A 17,059-nucleotide genomic window follows, 5' to 3' on the forward strand; every position below is an offset into this window, starting at 1 on the left:
AACTATCTTTGGTTTATAAAATAGTACCTAAATATGTAACCATAACTGCAAACAACATGTCTGGGTGAAACAAATCAGGAAAAAGGCGTCTGGCATAAGGCGGAATTCCTCTTCCCATTTCGTAGCCAGCACGGAAATAACAAGATGAACTGCAACACCACAAGATGATTATCACCATCACTGAATTTATGAACTGCTGTAATTTTATAAGGAATGTGGAATGAACGAGAGTAGCGTCTAACAAGTGGTGGTAAAGGTGAGAGGCGTGCTAGGTTAATCTGAGACGACGATCGGCAGACCGTGGAGACTGGGACACCTACATACACAGGAAGTGTTTACACGGGGTGCGAGGAACAGACAGATAAACAAACACGCACACACGCTCACAGATGCACACAGACACACTCCCAGGCAGCCGCTATGACAGCTCCCCTATGTTTTATTTCTGTCTTTAACAACGTGTATTCAGGCGATAATTAATAAACCGTTCCCAGTTCAAAAAACTGCGGTTTACACAACAGTTCCCCTGCCCATTTCTCACATCATTAGTTCTACATACTTTGATGAACTTAAATTTTTTATTGATGTAGTATAGATGAAGTCTCCAAAGTCGTCTTGTAAACGACATGTTTTCGTCACTATTTAACACATTCAAAGTAACACAATATTACGAGAATTCTTACGATTATAACCTTATATTACATGGGTATGTTGAAAAGCGATGCATTTGAACTGATGTGAATAATAAAACCAACTTTATTAACATTCTACATCTTTATTCCTCGTGTCTACATATTTATTTCTCAGCGTAAAACACATTTCTGTCAACAAGAGACCAGTTTCTTGATATAATGTGTAGATTGGTTCAAATGGCTCTAAGCACTATGGGACTTAACATCTGAGGTCATCAGTCACTTAGAACTTAGAACTACTTAAACCTAACTATCGTAAGGACATCACACACATCCATGCCCGAGGCAGGATTCGAACCTGCGACCGTAGCAGCAGCGCGGTTCCGGACTGAAGCGCCTAGAACCGCTTGACCACAGCGGCCGGCTATAATGTGTAGAATGGTTGACTTCTGTTGGTGGAGTCACAGCCTCACCTATGCCTGTAACGCTTCATCACTGTCAAAGTGAAGTCCTCGAAAGCGATCTTAAAGTTTCGGAAACAGATGAGAATCGAATGGGATCAAGTCGGGACTGTACGGAGGATGATCGGCGACCGTGAACCCAAGGCTTCGGATTGTTACGAGCGTCGCAGCGCTTCTTCTCACACACCTACACAGTTACGTCACAGACCGCCATGATACACGCAAAAATTGGAGCTCTTTAGCGGCAGAGCGCTGCAAATTTGTAGACATGATTAATAAAGGTGTAGAGTGTTAATAACGTTAGTTTTATCTAAAAAGCGTGAAGAATTTTCACATAAAAATTTCAGAGCCATTACATTTCAGCACTTGCAAATACTCTGCAACATAGCATGTGAAACAGAAAGACCACTCAAATTTACAATTGTTAAGTACTACTAAGTGCAGGTTGCGGACACTACATAATCATCACCAGACAAGACTTAATATAAGTACTAAAGACAACCATGCGGCAAAATGCAAGACACCGATATATTTACGCATACCTACGCAAGATCATCAAATGGTTCAAATGGCTCTAACTAACCGAAGGACATCACACACATAGATGCCGGAGGTAGGATTCGAACCTGCGACCGTAGCAGCAGCGCGCTTCCGGACTGAAGCGCCTAGAACCGCTCGGCCACAGCGGTCGGCGCACGATCATCGTTGCCTTATTTATGCAGTCTGACTTACTGCAGTATCATCTACATGAATCACAACTGTGTAGTTTGTAAGACATTGATTCGCTGGTAACATAAAAACCGAACAACAGTTTTTTTTCTTTTCTAAATGAAAACGTGATGGACTCTACAGAAAAACAAAATTTTAACGACCAACAAATCTTAGCTATAATCCAAATTAAACTGAAAAAAGTTATAAACTGAATAATCTTAAGCAAATAACTAATTTCCGTTCATTATTCACAATATTATAAAAAATTAAAAAATATGTTATATTATTAGTTTACTTTATTTTCATTTCCATGTAAAAAGGAAGGAAATCAAATTAAAACAAGTGATACTATATAAACATTTTTCTTTGCAGTTGCATTCCTTATTGTTCTTTTAATAATGCAGCTGCAAGGAAGATTGTTTACAAACCGAAATCATCAACATATGACCACGTCCTGTTGTGGTCTTCTGCCACAGTAGAATGAATTAGTTTAATAATTATAGAATTAAGTCTGGACCATAAGTTAGCAAGAACTGAAAAATTATAAACAAATATTAAATGCAGCAATCATACGCCTGTTAGAACTGGCGCACTCAGCTGCCTGCCGAACTTTTCCACAGCTGAAAATGAAACTGAAGAGGACAAATGATATCGCCAGTTCTTTACCTTCCTTCCTATGTTGAAGATGGGTCTTCTGCTTGGCGACACTTATCTTGGACCTCTTGCTGACTTGATTGGTTCTGATTGTGTGCTGCCTGATTATTTACCTCGGCTCGGCTTACAGACTTGATTTGGCGTCTCATTAGATCGCCTCACACTTAATACACGGCGGGTGGCTATGTCCTGTTTTTTATGACCATCCTGCTATTTTTTTGTATATTCCTAGACTTAATGAATAACTGTGCAAGCCCTCAGGAAAAAGATGTTCGTGATATCATAACAGTTTCGTGGTTGACATGCTGGTTATTCGGCTAACGTTTTATGTGATGCAGGGAGATCTTTGATCGTGAGCTAGAATAACTAGTTAAGAAAAATCAGTCGCACTGGTCGTTCATGTAGCTCATGTTTAAGAGTGATTTACTGCTATTAATGACTGTGAAATGAATTATTTACAACTGAGACCCAAACTGTCAGTTATTCACAGCTGGACGAAACAATCTATATTAATTACCATGTATTGAAAGGTCAGTCTACCGCCTAAAAGGGTACAGGTCTGATGCCGTAATACTATGAACTGACAAAATGCGTAAATGTTGACGTTGAAGTACCTGAGGAGGAGGAATGGAAAGGAGGGGGGGGGGAGGAGTGAGGAATCTTTCAATTTTACTTATTGTCTGCTTGATGCATGATCATTTGATCATTTGACAACTGAAATAAAATTTTTGAATACTAAGAGTCAATAAACAAATCCACTAATAACTTTTTATAAGTATTCATTCAAATTTCGTAAAATGTCTTTTATCTTCATCATGGAGCGATTTTTTCCATGAGAATTATATCTCTCTCAATGTTAGCATCACATACACATATAAAGAATCAGAAGACCTCGTTTCTAAAGACGTTTTCAGTAAATAAAATGCAATTAGAAGCGACTAGTTACAATTTTACTGATGCTGCAGTCACGCACAAGCTTTAGTTCTTGCTACTCCATTAAACAAAAAACATATATTGCACAAAATTTCAGGATCATTGCAAATCGGAGGGAACCAAAAAGCTGTTGAATTTACCTACATTAATGGAATGATAACAATCTTCCTGCAGTACAGTATGTAAGGCATGGGAGCTGAGGCAATCAAAGTGGTAAGAATTTGTGCTGTGTTAAGTTGAAAGCTGCCACAGTATCACCTTTAGTTATTGAAATTTGCATACGGAAATGAGTTAATATCAGAGAAATGTAAAAATCAATTTTTATTACACTTTTCTGATATGTGTTTTGTAACTGTTTTGTAAAACTGGAAATTTGTGGTAAGGTCTTACGGGAACAAACTGCTGACGTCATCGGTCCCTAAGCTTGCACACTAATTAATCTAACTTCAACTGACTTACGCTAAGGACGACACACACACCCATGCCCGAGGGAGGACTCGAACCTCCTACGGGGGGAGCCGCGCGGACCGCGACAAGACGCCTTAAACCGCGCGGCTACCCCGCGCGGCTGTTTTGTAGATTTCATTATATCGAGATGCAGTACACGTTTGTTAGAGTTGCTGCGGTGCACTACAACCTCTCGTCCTGCAGTCTAGAGAGATTACAACCTACCATTGCAGCTTCCTGCCGAGAGTGCACCCGACAGCCTTCAACAACAATATTTGAATTGTTAAAATTAATGGTTCCCATCCCTTTTCATGTGGTCTAGACTGGGAGTACCATTTTAAGGATAAGAGGATTTCGTTCAAGTGGTGAAGGGGGATAGTCATCAGTACAGTAGTTGTCAGGAGCGAGCCATCACATGCGGTTAAGTCTTCTTTGGAAGAGAGTGCATGGGGGCTTAATTAAATATTATGCATGCAAATGCTTTTAATTTTCAGTCACTGTCTGTCCGGTTACTCAGTCTCGTAAACGGTTGGCCCTGACTAGTATTTGTACGCAATCTGACTGTATAGAACAACAATAAAGAATGAAACGAAATTTCCGTTAACACAATTAATTAATTAAGTCCCCAGCAACTATAAAACCTACAAAACAACAACGCACAAGTGTCGCTGTTCTGTATGTGGAAGTGTGATTCAACGTACACATCTGGCACGGTTCTTCCTCAATAAGATCAGATATTTTAAGCACCATTTATACTGAAGTAATTTAAAAAAAAAACAGAAATGCAGTCTAATACAAGAACACGAGCCAGATGCTTTGTAGACTGAACCTGTGACCACGAGGCATTATTGTTTAAGACATTGAAATAACAAAAAAACGGAATTTTTTTACCTACATATATATTGACGAAAAGCACACTCTGATCATTACAGCCTCCCAATCCAATAACATCTGGTGTCTAGCCCATCAAAACAATACTACAAATTCTGAACAAGCACTCACTACCGCAACTTCTCAACCACGACTCACCACTGCTACATCTCAACAAGCACTGCCTACTACGACTTCTCGATAAGCACTGTCCACTGCCACATCTCAACCAACACTGCCTACTGCTACTTCTCAATAAGCACTCTCCATGACGACATCTCGACAAGAACTGCCAGTGGAGGCGGCTGAATAATACGCTTTGGCACAATCTCTGGCGCTGTGGCTCAGTGTAGCCACCTTTCATATGCCCCTCCTCCACGGGCCAGAATTTGATAGTATTTTTGCCAGCATTGGTGGTGAAAATACCACCAAATTCGTCCAAAAAACACAAACAAAAATAAAAGATAATATTAATAATTAAATATCACATAACTAGCTAAAATTTTGGCTTTGCACTGACCCTTCAATAACCTAATATATAAAATACAGTAAGGAATACAAATACTTGAATACATGTGATTTTACATAATAATCTACATAAGTATCATGCGGTTAAACAATTCGATCAATAGCGTCAGCCATGACGAATAGGTTCAGGTAAGAGTCTCATAACATCTTATAACAGTAAACACACAAAAAATCAGTTCTTACAAATATTCACATATAACCCTTTCAATATATCAATAAACAAGTAGTTGACAGTTCCAGCAGTAGCACCCAGCAATGGTCAACAGGTGCAAACACCAACGAGTGACATTATTTCCGTAGAAACAGTTCCATCAGTGGCACCCAGCAATGTTAAACAGGTGCAGACAGCAAGAAGTAACATCATTTCAGTAGAAACAGTTCTAACAGTGGCACCCAGTAATGTTGAACAGGTGCAAACACCAACAAGTGACATTATCTCAGTAAAAACAGTTCCATCAGTGGCACCCAGCAATGTTGAGCAGGTGCTGACAGCAACAAGTGACATCATTTCAGTAGAAGCAGTTCCATCAGTGGCACCCAGTAATGTTGAACAGGTGCAGACAGCAACAAGTGACATCATGTCAGTAGAAGCAGTTCCAACAGTGGCACCCAGCAATGTTGAACAGGTGCAGACACCAACAAGTGACATTATTTCAGCAGAAGCAGTCCATTAGTGACACCCTGTAATGTTGAGCAGGTGCAGACACCAACAAGTGACATTATCTCAGTAGAAGCAGTCCATCAGTGGCACCCAGTAATGTTGAGCAGGTGCAGACACCAACAAGTGACATTATGTTAGTAGAATCAGTTCCATCAGTGGCACCCAGCAATGTTGAACAGGTGCAGACACCAACAAGTGACATTATCTCAGTAAAAACAGTTCCATCAGTGGCACCCAGCAATGTTGAGCAGGTGCAGACACCAACAAGTGACATTATGTCAGTAGAAGCAGTTCCATCAGTGGCACCCAGCAATGTTGAACAGGTGCAGACAGCAAGAAGTAACATCATTTCAGTAGAAGCCGTTCCAACAGTGGCACCCAGTAATGTTGAACAGGTGCAGACAGCAACAAGTAACATTATTTCAGTAGAAGCAGTTCCATCAGTGGCAACCAGCAATGTTGAACAGGTGCAGACAGCAAGAAGTAACATCATTTCAGTAGAAGCAGTTCTAACAGTGGCACCCAGTAATGTTGAACAGGTGCAAACACCAACAAGTGACATTATCTCAGTAAAAACAGTTCCATCAGTGGCACCCAGCAATGTTGAGCAGGTGCAGACACCAACAAGTGACATAATGTCAGTAGAAGCAGTTCCATCAGTGGCACCCAGCAATGTTGAACATGTGCAGACAGCAACAAGTGACATTATGTCAGTAGAAGCAGTTCCATTAGTGACACCCAGTAATGTTGAGCAGGTGCAGACACCAACAAGTGACATTATCTCAGTAGAAGCAGTCCATCAGTGGCACCCAGTAATGTTGAACAGGTGCAGACACCAACAAGTGACATTATGTCAGTAGAAGCAGTTCCATCAGTGGCACCCAGCAATGTTGAACAGGTGCAGGCAGCAAGAAGTAACATCATTTCAGTAGAAGCAGTTCCAACAGTGGCACCCAGTAATGTTGAACAGGTGCAGACACCAACAAGTGACATTATGTCAGTAGAAGTAGTTCCATGAGTGGCACCCAGCAATGTTGAACAGGTGCAGGCAGCAAGAAGTAACATCATTTCAGTAGAAGCAGTTCCAACAGTGGCACCCAGTAATGTTGAACAGGTGCAGACAGCAACAAGTAACATTATTTCAATAGAAGCAGTTCCATCAGTGGCACCCAGCAATGTTGGACAGATGCAGACACCAACAAGTGACATAATGTCAGTAGAAGCAGTTCCATCAGTGGCACCCAGCAATGTTGAACTGGTGCAGACACCAACAAGTGACATTATGTCAGTAGAAGCAGTTCCATCAGTGGCACCCAGTAATGTTGAGCAGGTGTAGACACCAACAAGTGACATTATGTCAGTAGAAGCAGTTCCATCAGTGGCACCCAGCAATGTTGAACAGGTGCAGACAGTAAGAAGTAACATCATTTCAGTAGAAGCAGTTCCAACAGTGGCACCCAGTAATGTTGAACACGTGCAGACACCAACAAATGACATTATGTCAGTAGAAGCAGTTCCATCAGTGGCACCCAGCAATGTTGAACAGATGCAGTCAGCAAGAAGTAGCATCATTTCAGTAGAAGCAGTTCCAACAGTGGCACCCAGTAATGTTGAACAGGTGCAGACAGCAACAAGTAACATTATTTCAGTAGAAGTAGTTCCATCAGTGGCACCCAGTAATGTTGGACAGGTGCAGACACCAACAAGTGACATAATGTCAGTAGAAGCAGTTCCATCAGTGGCACCCAGCAATGTTGAACATGTGCAGACAGCAACAAGTGACATTATGTCAGTAGAAGCAGTTCCATCAGTGGCACCCAGTAATGTTGAGCGGGTGCAGACACCAACAAGAGACATTATGTCAGTAGAAGCAGTTCCATCAGTGGCACCCAGCAATGTTGAACAGGTGCAGACAGTAAGAAGTAACATCATTTCAGTAGAAGCAATTCCAACGGTGGCACCCAGTAATGTTGAACAGGTGCAGACACCAACAAGTGACATTATGTCAGTAGAAGCAGTTCCATCAGTGGCACCCAGCAATGTTGAACAGGTGCAGACAGCAAGAAGTAACATCATTTCAGTAGAAGCAGTTCCAACAGTGGCACCCAGTAATGTCGAACAGGTGCAGACAGCAACAAGTAACATTATTTCAGTAGAAGCAGTTCCATCAGTGGCACCCAGCAATGTTGAACAGGTGCAGACACCAATAAGTGACATAATGTCAGTAGAAGCAGTTCCATCAGTGGCACCCACCAATGTTGAACTGGTGCAGACACCAACAAGTGACATTATCTCAGTAGAAGCAGTTCCATCAGTGGCACCCAGTAATGTTGAGCAGGTGCAGACACCAACAAGTGACATTATGTCAGTAGAAGCAGTTCCATCAGTGGCACCCGGCAATGTTGAACATGTGCAGACAGCAACAAGTGACATCATTTCACTAGAAGCAGTTCCATTAGTGGCACCCATCATGTTGAACAGGTGCAAGCACCAGCAAGTGACATTATTTCAGTAGAAGCAGTTCCGTCAGTGGCACCCAGTAATGTTAAACAGATGCAGACAGCAGTCCATAATATTTACTATCACTAATCACACTGTTCATCAGAGTTTATCAGCAGAAGTTAAACATTTCCAAGTGGCACCCATCATGTTGAACAAGTGCACGCACGTACAACAGTTTGAAGGCACACAGAATTGCTTTTACAAAATTATTCTCAATGCTCTTACACTAAACATACAAATTATAATAAACACACAAATGATATCAGATAATTGTCATATTAAATATTACAAATACACAAATATCAGTAAACCTATAATATTTATGGGTGTCAGTGCAAGCCACAACAAACAAGTAAAATAACATTTAGGAGATAGGTCGGTACCAATTATTTGGAATTAGGAAAGGAAACACACAAAACACACTCACTCATCCTTCATCCACATTAAGTACTACTGTAATAAAATAGTGTTAACTATGTAAATGCAATTCTGTCCAAAATTTTATGTTCAGCTTGTGTATCAAGTAGTAGTGGCAACAGTGTATAACAGTCAATAATAGTTAGTCAACGTCATAGTCATCATGTCAAGACCAGTGTTTGCCAAGCCAAATCAAATGTACGGTTGCTGAACAACTGTCAGTGTGCCAAGATATGCAATTACTTCCTCTCTCCAGAAAAAGTATATACTGCTTAGTGATTTAACAAAGTGTGTGTGTAGACAATCTTCCTTCTACTTGAGTGTTCTAGTCTGCCATCTTCATCCTCCTTGTTCCATATAAACTAACAAAAAAAAAAAAAATGCTCCTCACTTACTTTACCTCTTATCCACCAAAACTCCAATAATCATCAGCATCACATATTCTTAATACTTCAGTAATACCTCTTACGTCGATACATATAAACCTTATCATCAATAACATTTACCTTACCTCTTGTCCACCAAAACTCCAATAATCATCAACTTCACATAATCTCAATACCTCAATAACATCTCTTCAATACGTCGATACATATAAACCTTATTACCAATATCATTTCACTTCCATAACAACTCTTTCCTCTAGTCAGTCTCCTCGAACAAGTATAGATAAAATCCTAGTGCAAACCTCAATTCATCATCCCATACAATCCGAAGACACAATGTCCACGCACAACCTCTGTGTAATCCATCTGACCCAAATCTTCTACTCATTATGAATCATAAAATACATTTTGGTTACCTTGTCCATCATTAAATAAAAGAAATGCATACATGACCTCTAACAGCCTTTAGTTTGAATAACTCTCAGTAAGTAAGTACGAGTACGAAGTGTTAATGATCGTAATATTTCACAGTGTGTACACCACTTCAAGAATCATGGCAAAACAGAAGCAAACATGTGGAATATTTCTTGTGTCAACTGTCACTTGCTATTTCAATTGCTCACGAAGAATGCAGTGTAATAACTATCAATGGTCTAAACCTAGTGTTGATATGTCATGTCGCTAGCTTCCTTCCTATTAGCATAAATTTATACAGCTTCCATAAAACCTCCAGCTCATGTGACTTCAATGACGTTTCTTGTACTAATGTCGTTCGTCGAATTATAGCAGTTCATTTTCTTATCTTAAAAATATAAGGCACTGAGCGTAAGCAAAACATGCAATAACGAGTAAATATACCAGTGGAGAACAGAATGTCAACAAGTGGATGCAGCACAATCCCTACAACGAGGCTCTGCCAAGCGAACAATCTATAATTAATACCGTAGTGTGACCTAAACTCCATGTTTGTACACCATATATCAGCATTTCTATACACCAAATTAAAGAGTAGTTATGACAACAAAACAGAAATGTGTAAACATGCAATCCATACGCAAAGCAGCAATTATGTATCTTACATAATAAGCAGGTCATTAGCATCATATCAGCATAAGCAAATAAATGTTCATATGTAATCTTAATAAGTAAACATGAAGGCGCAAGCAGATAAATCACAAAGTGTAACCTACATACATAACAATATCAGCACAATTAACCAGGTGACAATTATAATTTAAATAAATAAGCACAGCAGGCACATAATAAAAAATATAACATCAGTGAAAAAGCAGAGCAGCCAGGTGATGCATAATATACATAAGTAACAACCCTGTTCATTAAGCAATCATTGTCAATATCAGTTAACACGAAGTATGAATCACGTAATCGCGAGCAGCAAATTACGTCTAAAGTACGTACCTAAGTGGAAATATGTTACCTGAAAAATAAACTCAATTAACAGTTACATTTTTGGTTTATTACGTTTTTTTTTCTTCGAAATTACATTCTTCCTGAAAAATACTGAACGTTTATAACATAATTTATCAAGCCACTATAGCTTTATACTGAATTTATTCGGAGAAATTAGACTGTGTATTTGTTTACGGCTGTCAGTGCATTCGCACTGAGCGCTCGATCAGCTGTAGGCGCGTGACGTAGAAAGTGATTGTTTGCAGTCAACGACTGCGTTGTGCGGCGCGCAGACTTGACTGTTGCTTTGAGTATGTGCTGCCGCCGGAACACGGCGCGGTATCCTTGCATCCTCCGTGTGTTTACGTATAACTATTAGTTTCTCAAAAGTATGTCATTCCACAAAAATTTTAACGTTCGATATATGATGTATTCCCTTAGAGCGCCGAGATTTAAGAGTTTCTACTTCGACAGTGTTATCATGAATAATTTTGCGAATCCTATATGGACCGTTATAAAGCAGGAAAAATTTGCGACACAAGCCCTTTCCTTTGTGAGACAACCGATGAGACTTAATTAACACCTTTTGACCAACTGATAAGGTTTTTAAACGACCAGGACGTTTAGCTGATTTCTCTCTTCTAGCAGCTGCAGACGCAATATTTTGCAGAGCCAGGTTGACAACTTCAGAATGCCGCAGTTTCCGTGTAGGCGGAAGAGGAACGATTTCAGAAATGCGATTTGTCGGTGCTTTATTTTTTAATATCAATATTGGCGGTAAAGAAGTTGAGTCATTAGGGAGTTCATTCAGAATGTTTTGAAAAGTATGAAGATACTGATCCCACGTTCTGTGATTCTGATGACAATAAAGTCGACACAGTTTATTGATGTCCTTCATCCATCTCTCTGAAGCGTTAGATTGAGGGTGAAAAAGTGAAATGAAAATTGGTTTAATCTTACGACGCTGTAGAGTACGAAGCCAAATCCATTATCTGATATAACCTTATCAACATGACCCACTTCTTTAAGAAAATGTTTGATGGAAGCATTAGATACTGAACGAGCTGTTGCTTTGCGTAAAGGTGTAAAACACACATATTTTGATGTCAATTCCACTGCTACCAAAATGTACGTGAAACCATTAGTAGAACGAGCCACTGGACCGAACAAATCGACTGCAGCCATCTCCTTCAATTTCGCTGGAATGATAGGAAACAACGGTGCTCTGTGAGAAACAGTTGGCGGCTTAGCCTTTTGACATAATTTGCATTTGGCAAGAACAGATCGAATACGTTTTTCCATGTTACTGAAGTAGCAATTTTCTCGTAATTTATGAAAGCATTTTCTGGGACCAAAGTGTGCATAACTGAAATGTGTGTACCAAATCAATTTATTAACCCACTCATCAGGAATGCAAACTAACCGAACAGAGTTGTCGACCGATTTTCGTTTAAAAAGAATATCATTGCGAACTAAATAATACTGTCTAATCGCTACACTTTCCTTTCTCCTCCACTTCTCCTTAATGTCCTTCCAGATTGGATCCTTGTTTTGCTCCTTAGCGATGTCCTGGAGCGAAGACGAAATAAAATTCTCAAACGCAACACCTTGAATATACATCAAACAATAATTGTTTTCTTTGCAGTCCTCTTCAGCACTTTGTTTCAAACCTATAGGTGCACGTGATAAAGCATCAGCAATAATATTTGAAGAACCCTGTATGTAAACAATACTAAAATCAAATTTCTGTAGATACAGCGCCCATCGTGACAATCTTCCATGTGTTAATTTTGCTGACATAAGAAATTCCAGAGCTCGATGATCGGTGTAAACCTTAGTATGCCTGCTATACAAGAATATGCGAAATTTTGTGAAAGCCCATACAACAGCCAAGGCTTCAAGTTCCGTAATCGAATAATTCTTTTCTGATTTAGAGAGAACACGACTTCCAAATGCAATAGTTTTCTGTACTACAACGCCGTTTTCTTCTATCTCTTGAAATAAATGTCCACCTAGGCCTTTGTATGATGAGTCCGTCGCCAAACAAAAATCTTTAGATAAATCCGGATGTGAAAGAAGTGGAGCAGCAACTAAAGCATCACGAAGTTGTTCAAATTCTGATTGAGCTTCCTCATCCCAACACCAATTAGAACTCTTTCCAGATAGTTCACATAAACGTAGTGTGGTCAAATCGTCCAATTTAACAAAGCGTCTAAGAAAATTACAGACACCAAGGAAACTACGAACATCACGTTTTGTAGTAGGAAAAGCATAATTACGAATAGCGTCTAGTTTCTCTGGATCAGGAAGAATACCTTCTGTAGAAATAATATGACCAAGAAATTTCACCTGAGAACGACCAAATTCAGATTTTTCCAAGTTCACTGTAATGCCAACTCTTGCAAAAATACGTAATAATGAATCCAAAATTTTGTTGTGCTCACTCCAAGAACGTTTAGCAATAAGAATGTCGTCAACATATGAAGTAATATTGTCACGAAGATGAACAGGTAAAATTTCGTTTAAACTACGAATGAATGCTGCTGAAGATACAGTAAGTCCAAACGGTAATTTCCGAAATCACTTTTGGGTAAAATAGTCATATCCAGTTATCTTTTACCGACTCTCTAGATAAGTTGATAGTTGAAGAGTTGTTTTGATAGATACAAAGAATAGTAAAAGAGGAGGCAGCAGTGCAGAAAACTAAAAGGGAAATAGCACCACTACAGCTCGGGGCCCTGTGCACGCTACGGCACATATTCACTTAGTGTAGCGAATCCCCTGAGGACTTTAATAGCCGCACATAAATTCCAGTTTGTGACTTAGCGGCCAATTTGGTGGAAGTGCGTACGTAAATTGATCTAACCATGAACATGGATGTATGTCGTTCTTAGAATGGCGAAAGATCTTAAATTTCCGAACAGTTAAGAAGTGTTTATAGTCAAAGTTTTCTCCTCGTGGCGACAAAGACCTACCGCGTCTGTCCCAGTCCGAATGTCGATTACTGTCAAGTTCGCGCGCCTGGCGCTCTCTTGTTGCATCCAGTAAATGAAATAAATTATTGTCTTCAAAGCCCTCTGCTATCTGTGATTCTAAATTTCTTCTGCTATCTTTTCCTACGATTTCGCCTTCAATTTGTTTGACTTGCTTTTGTAATGCCTCAAATTCCCTTTTAACGCGTTTTTCAACATGCTTATTTATGTTCTGGTACTCTTCGGTTTCTGCAAATGGCAATGGAGCTGAATCATCTGAATCTCTGTCCCCATTTAAACTAAGACTTGTCAATTTATCTGCAATCTCCTCAACTCTTTCCGATAAGCCACCTATTTGTTCTTTCTGTTTATTTACGTCTTCTGTAAGTGTCGCGACTCGGGTTCTGTATTGACACATTTAGTAGTTAACTGTTCATACTGTTGTGTTAGGTTATTTATTCTGTCATTTGGTACGGATTCCTCGATTCTTTCAAGTATTTCTTCCTTATCGTGTGCATGTTGTAAATTTAACTCTGAAAATTTTTGTGCTATCGCGCGATCTCTTTCTTCCTGTTCTCTATCCTGTTCCTTTCGCCTGATTTCTATTGAAATTAAACTATTATTGTGAGCATTCAAAATCGGTTGTACTTCTTCTCTAATTTCTTTCCTTGATTCATCTTTCATGTTTTTGAAACATATCCCTATTCGTGAGCCTAACTGTGTTTCCATTGTTTCCATCTCGGTTTTAATTGTTCCTATTTGTGAGCCTAACCGTGTTGCCATTGCTTTCATATCAGTTTTAATTGTTCCTATCTCTGTTTTAATTTCAGATCCCAAATTTAATATTGCACTCATCAACTGCTCCATAGTAACTGGTTCGAAACTCTTTTCACCCCTAACATTTCCCGCAAAATCAACTTCTTTCGTCATAGCTGTAAAGCTATCTTTGTTCGACAATATTCCAGAATCTTCTGTCGTTACTCTCGTATTCTGAAAATTTTTTGATTGCGAAAAATTTTGAACTGGTTCCGGACTATTTTCCCTGCTTATTAAATTGTTTTCTACTTCATTATTCATCATACTGTTCTCCTGTGTTGGCGAGTTCGCCATGTTAACAATGTTGTCATTCTGACTATCCATGATTTTTGCCTTTTTCATCGATCGCGTAATCATTTACAAAAAATACAAAACTCGTCACTATACGAAAATTACACACAATGACACTTTATCTCCAACAATACCATTCACACGAAATGTTCCCGACAAACACGATTAATGAACAATTGAAATCTTCATAATTGCACAAAATTGTCAAACCCGTATACAAGACATCAAAAATTAAATTCTGCAAAAATAGCATTAGAAGAAAGACAAGACAGCTACAAATGTTCATTACCAAATCTTCACATGCAATATAGACTACAATTACTAAACTACAAATTACTACAACAATACTACTGTCTGCTATATTTACTATCAAAAGAATTCCAAGGGACGATCCTGGCAGGTTCACCACGTGCATGGGGGCTTAATTAAATATTATGCATGCAAATACTTTTAATTTTCAGTCGCTGTCTGTCCGGTTACTCAGTCTCGTAAACGGTTGGCCCTGACTAGTATTTGTTCGCAATCTGACTGCATAGAACAACAACAAAGAATGAAACGAAATTTCCGTTAACACAATTAATTAATTAAGTCCCCAGCAACTATAAAACCTACGAAACAACAAGGCACAAGTGGCGCTGTTCTGTATGTGGAAGTGTGATTCAACGTACACATCTGGCATGGTTCTTCCTCAATAAGACCAGATATTTTAAACACCATTTATACTGAAGTAATTAAAAAAAACCAGAAATACTATAATTGCACATAGAAACCAGAAATGCAGTCTAATACAAGAACACGAGCCAGATGCTTTGTTGACTGAACCTGTGACCAAGAGGCATTATTGTTTAAGACATTGAAATAATAAAAAAAACGGAATTTTTTTACCTTCATATATATTGACGAAAAGCACACTCTGATCATTACAGCCTCCCAATCCAATAACATCTGGTGTCTAGCCCATCAAAACAATACTACAAATTCTGAACAAGCATTCACTGCCGCAACTTCTCAACTACGACTCACCACTGCTACATCTCAACAACCACTGCCTACTACGACTTCTCGATAAGCACTATCCACTGCCACATCTCAACCAACACTGCCTACTGCTACTTCTCAATAAGCACTCTCCATGACGATATCTCGACAAGAACTGCCAGTGGAGGCGGCTGAATAATACACTTTGGCGCAATCTCTGGCGCTGTGGCTCAGTGTAGCCACCTTTCAAGAGTAGCCGACAATACATGCTACCTCGAGTGTGATGCCAAGATAAAATTAGAAGGATCTGGTTTATTAGTTTCGTGGTTGACAAGTTGGGATCACCCTTTTTAGCAGAAGGTGCCGTTGTACTCGAAATTTAGAAAGCTGGCCGTTTCCCAGAAAGCACCGAAAGCTAGAGATAAACACCTCTAAGATAGGTTAGGGACCGCAGTCCTTGGCCGTTGAAAATGTGAGACACTGCCAAACGTACATGGAAAGTACAAAAGTACAAAAGTTTGCCCAATGTAAAACCCACCAGCATTGGCTCACATAAATAAATTATAAGGCAGAAATAGACGAGACACTAGATGCACTAGATGGTGACGATCCAGAGCATCTCATTGGTCAAAGAAAGAGGCAGAGAGAGGGTGACCCAGCGATACTGATTGACTGGCTAGAAGAAGGGGACTAGTGTTTCACAAGCAGAAGTTTGATCAGTCAGTACTCAGAAGATCCAAAGGTGAGACAATGAAAATTCAATGAGAGATGCAAAACGTGGCACTGTGAGGTATCCTTTTAATTAACACTCAGTCAGGAATCAGACTTCGACTTCAGCTCCAACCTGCATAACGATGTTTAGTAGCCTCTGCCACCATTCTTTTACACTGAGAGCCGCTGCCGGCCTGCTGATCTGTCTGAGTTGATGCATTGGGGACTTAGAAAACTGTTTGTTTTATTTTTTTAACTTACTATGATAGGCAACGGCCTTGCCGCAGTGGCTACACCGGTTCCCGTGAGATCACCGAAGTTAAGCGCTGTCGGGCGCGGTCGGCACTTGGATGGGTGACCATCCAGGCCGCCATGCGCTGTTGCCATTTTTCGGGGTGCACTCAGCCTCGTAATGCCAATTGAAGAGCTACTTGGCTACGGTCAAGAATACCATCTTACGACTGGGAGAGCGATGTGCTGACCCCACGCCGCTCCTACCCGCATCCTCCACTGACAAGGGAACCTCCCCGTCGCACCCCCCTCAGATTTAGTTATAAGTTGGCACAGTGGATAGGCCTTGAAAAACTGAACACAGATCAATCGAGAAAACAGGAAGATGTTGTGTGGAACTATGAAAAAATAAGCAAAATATACAAACTGAGTAGTCCATGCGCAAGAT

General features: G+C 39.8%; 1 pseudogene; it reads left to right on the forward strand.

The window, feature by feature from the left end:
• Positions 1-16,648: 16,648 nt before the first annotated feature.
• Positions 16,649-16,766, forward strand: LOC124778776 (annotated as a pseudogene).
• The last annotated feature ends 293 nt before the right edge of the window (positions 16,767-17,059 follow it).

Source organism: Schistocerca piceifrons, chromosome 2 (assembly GCF_021461385.2).
Source record: "Schistocerca piceifrons isolate TAMUIC-IGC-003096 chromosome 2, iqSchPice1.1, whole genome shotgun sequence".
Taxonomy (NCBI): Eukaryota; Metazoa; Arthropoda; class Insecta; order Orthoptera; family Acrididae; genus Schistocerca; species Schistocerca piceifrons.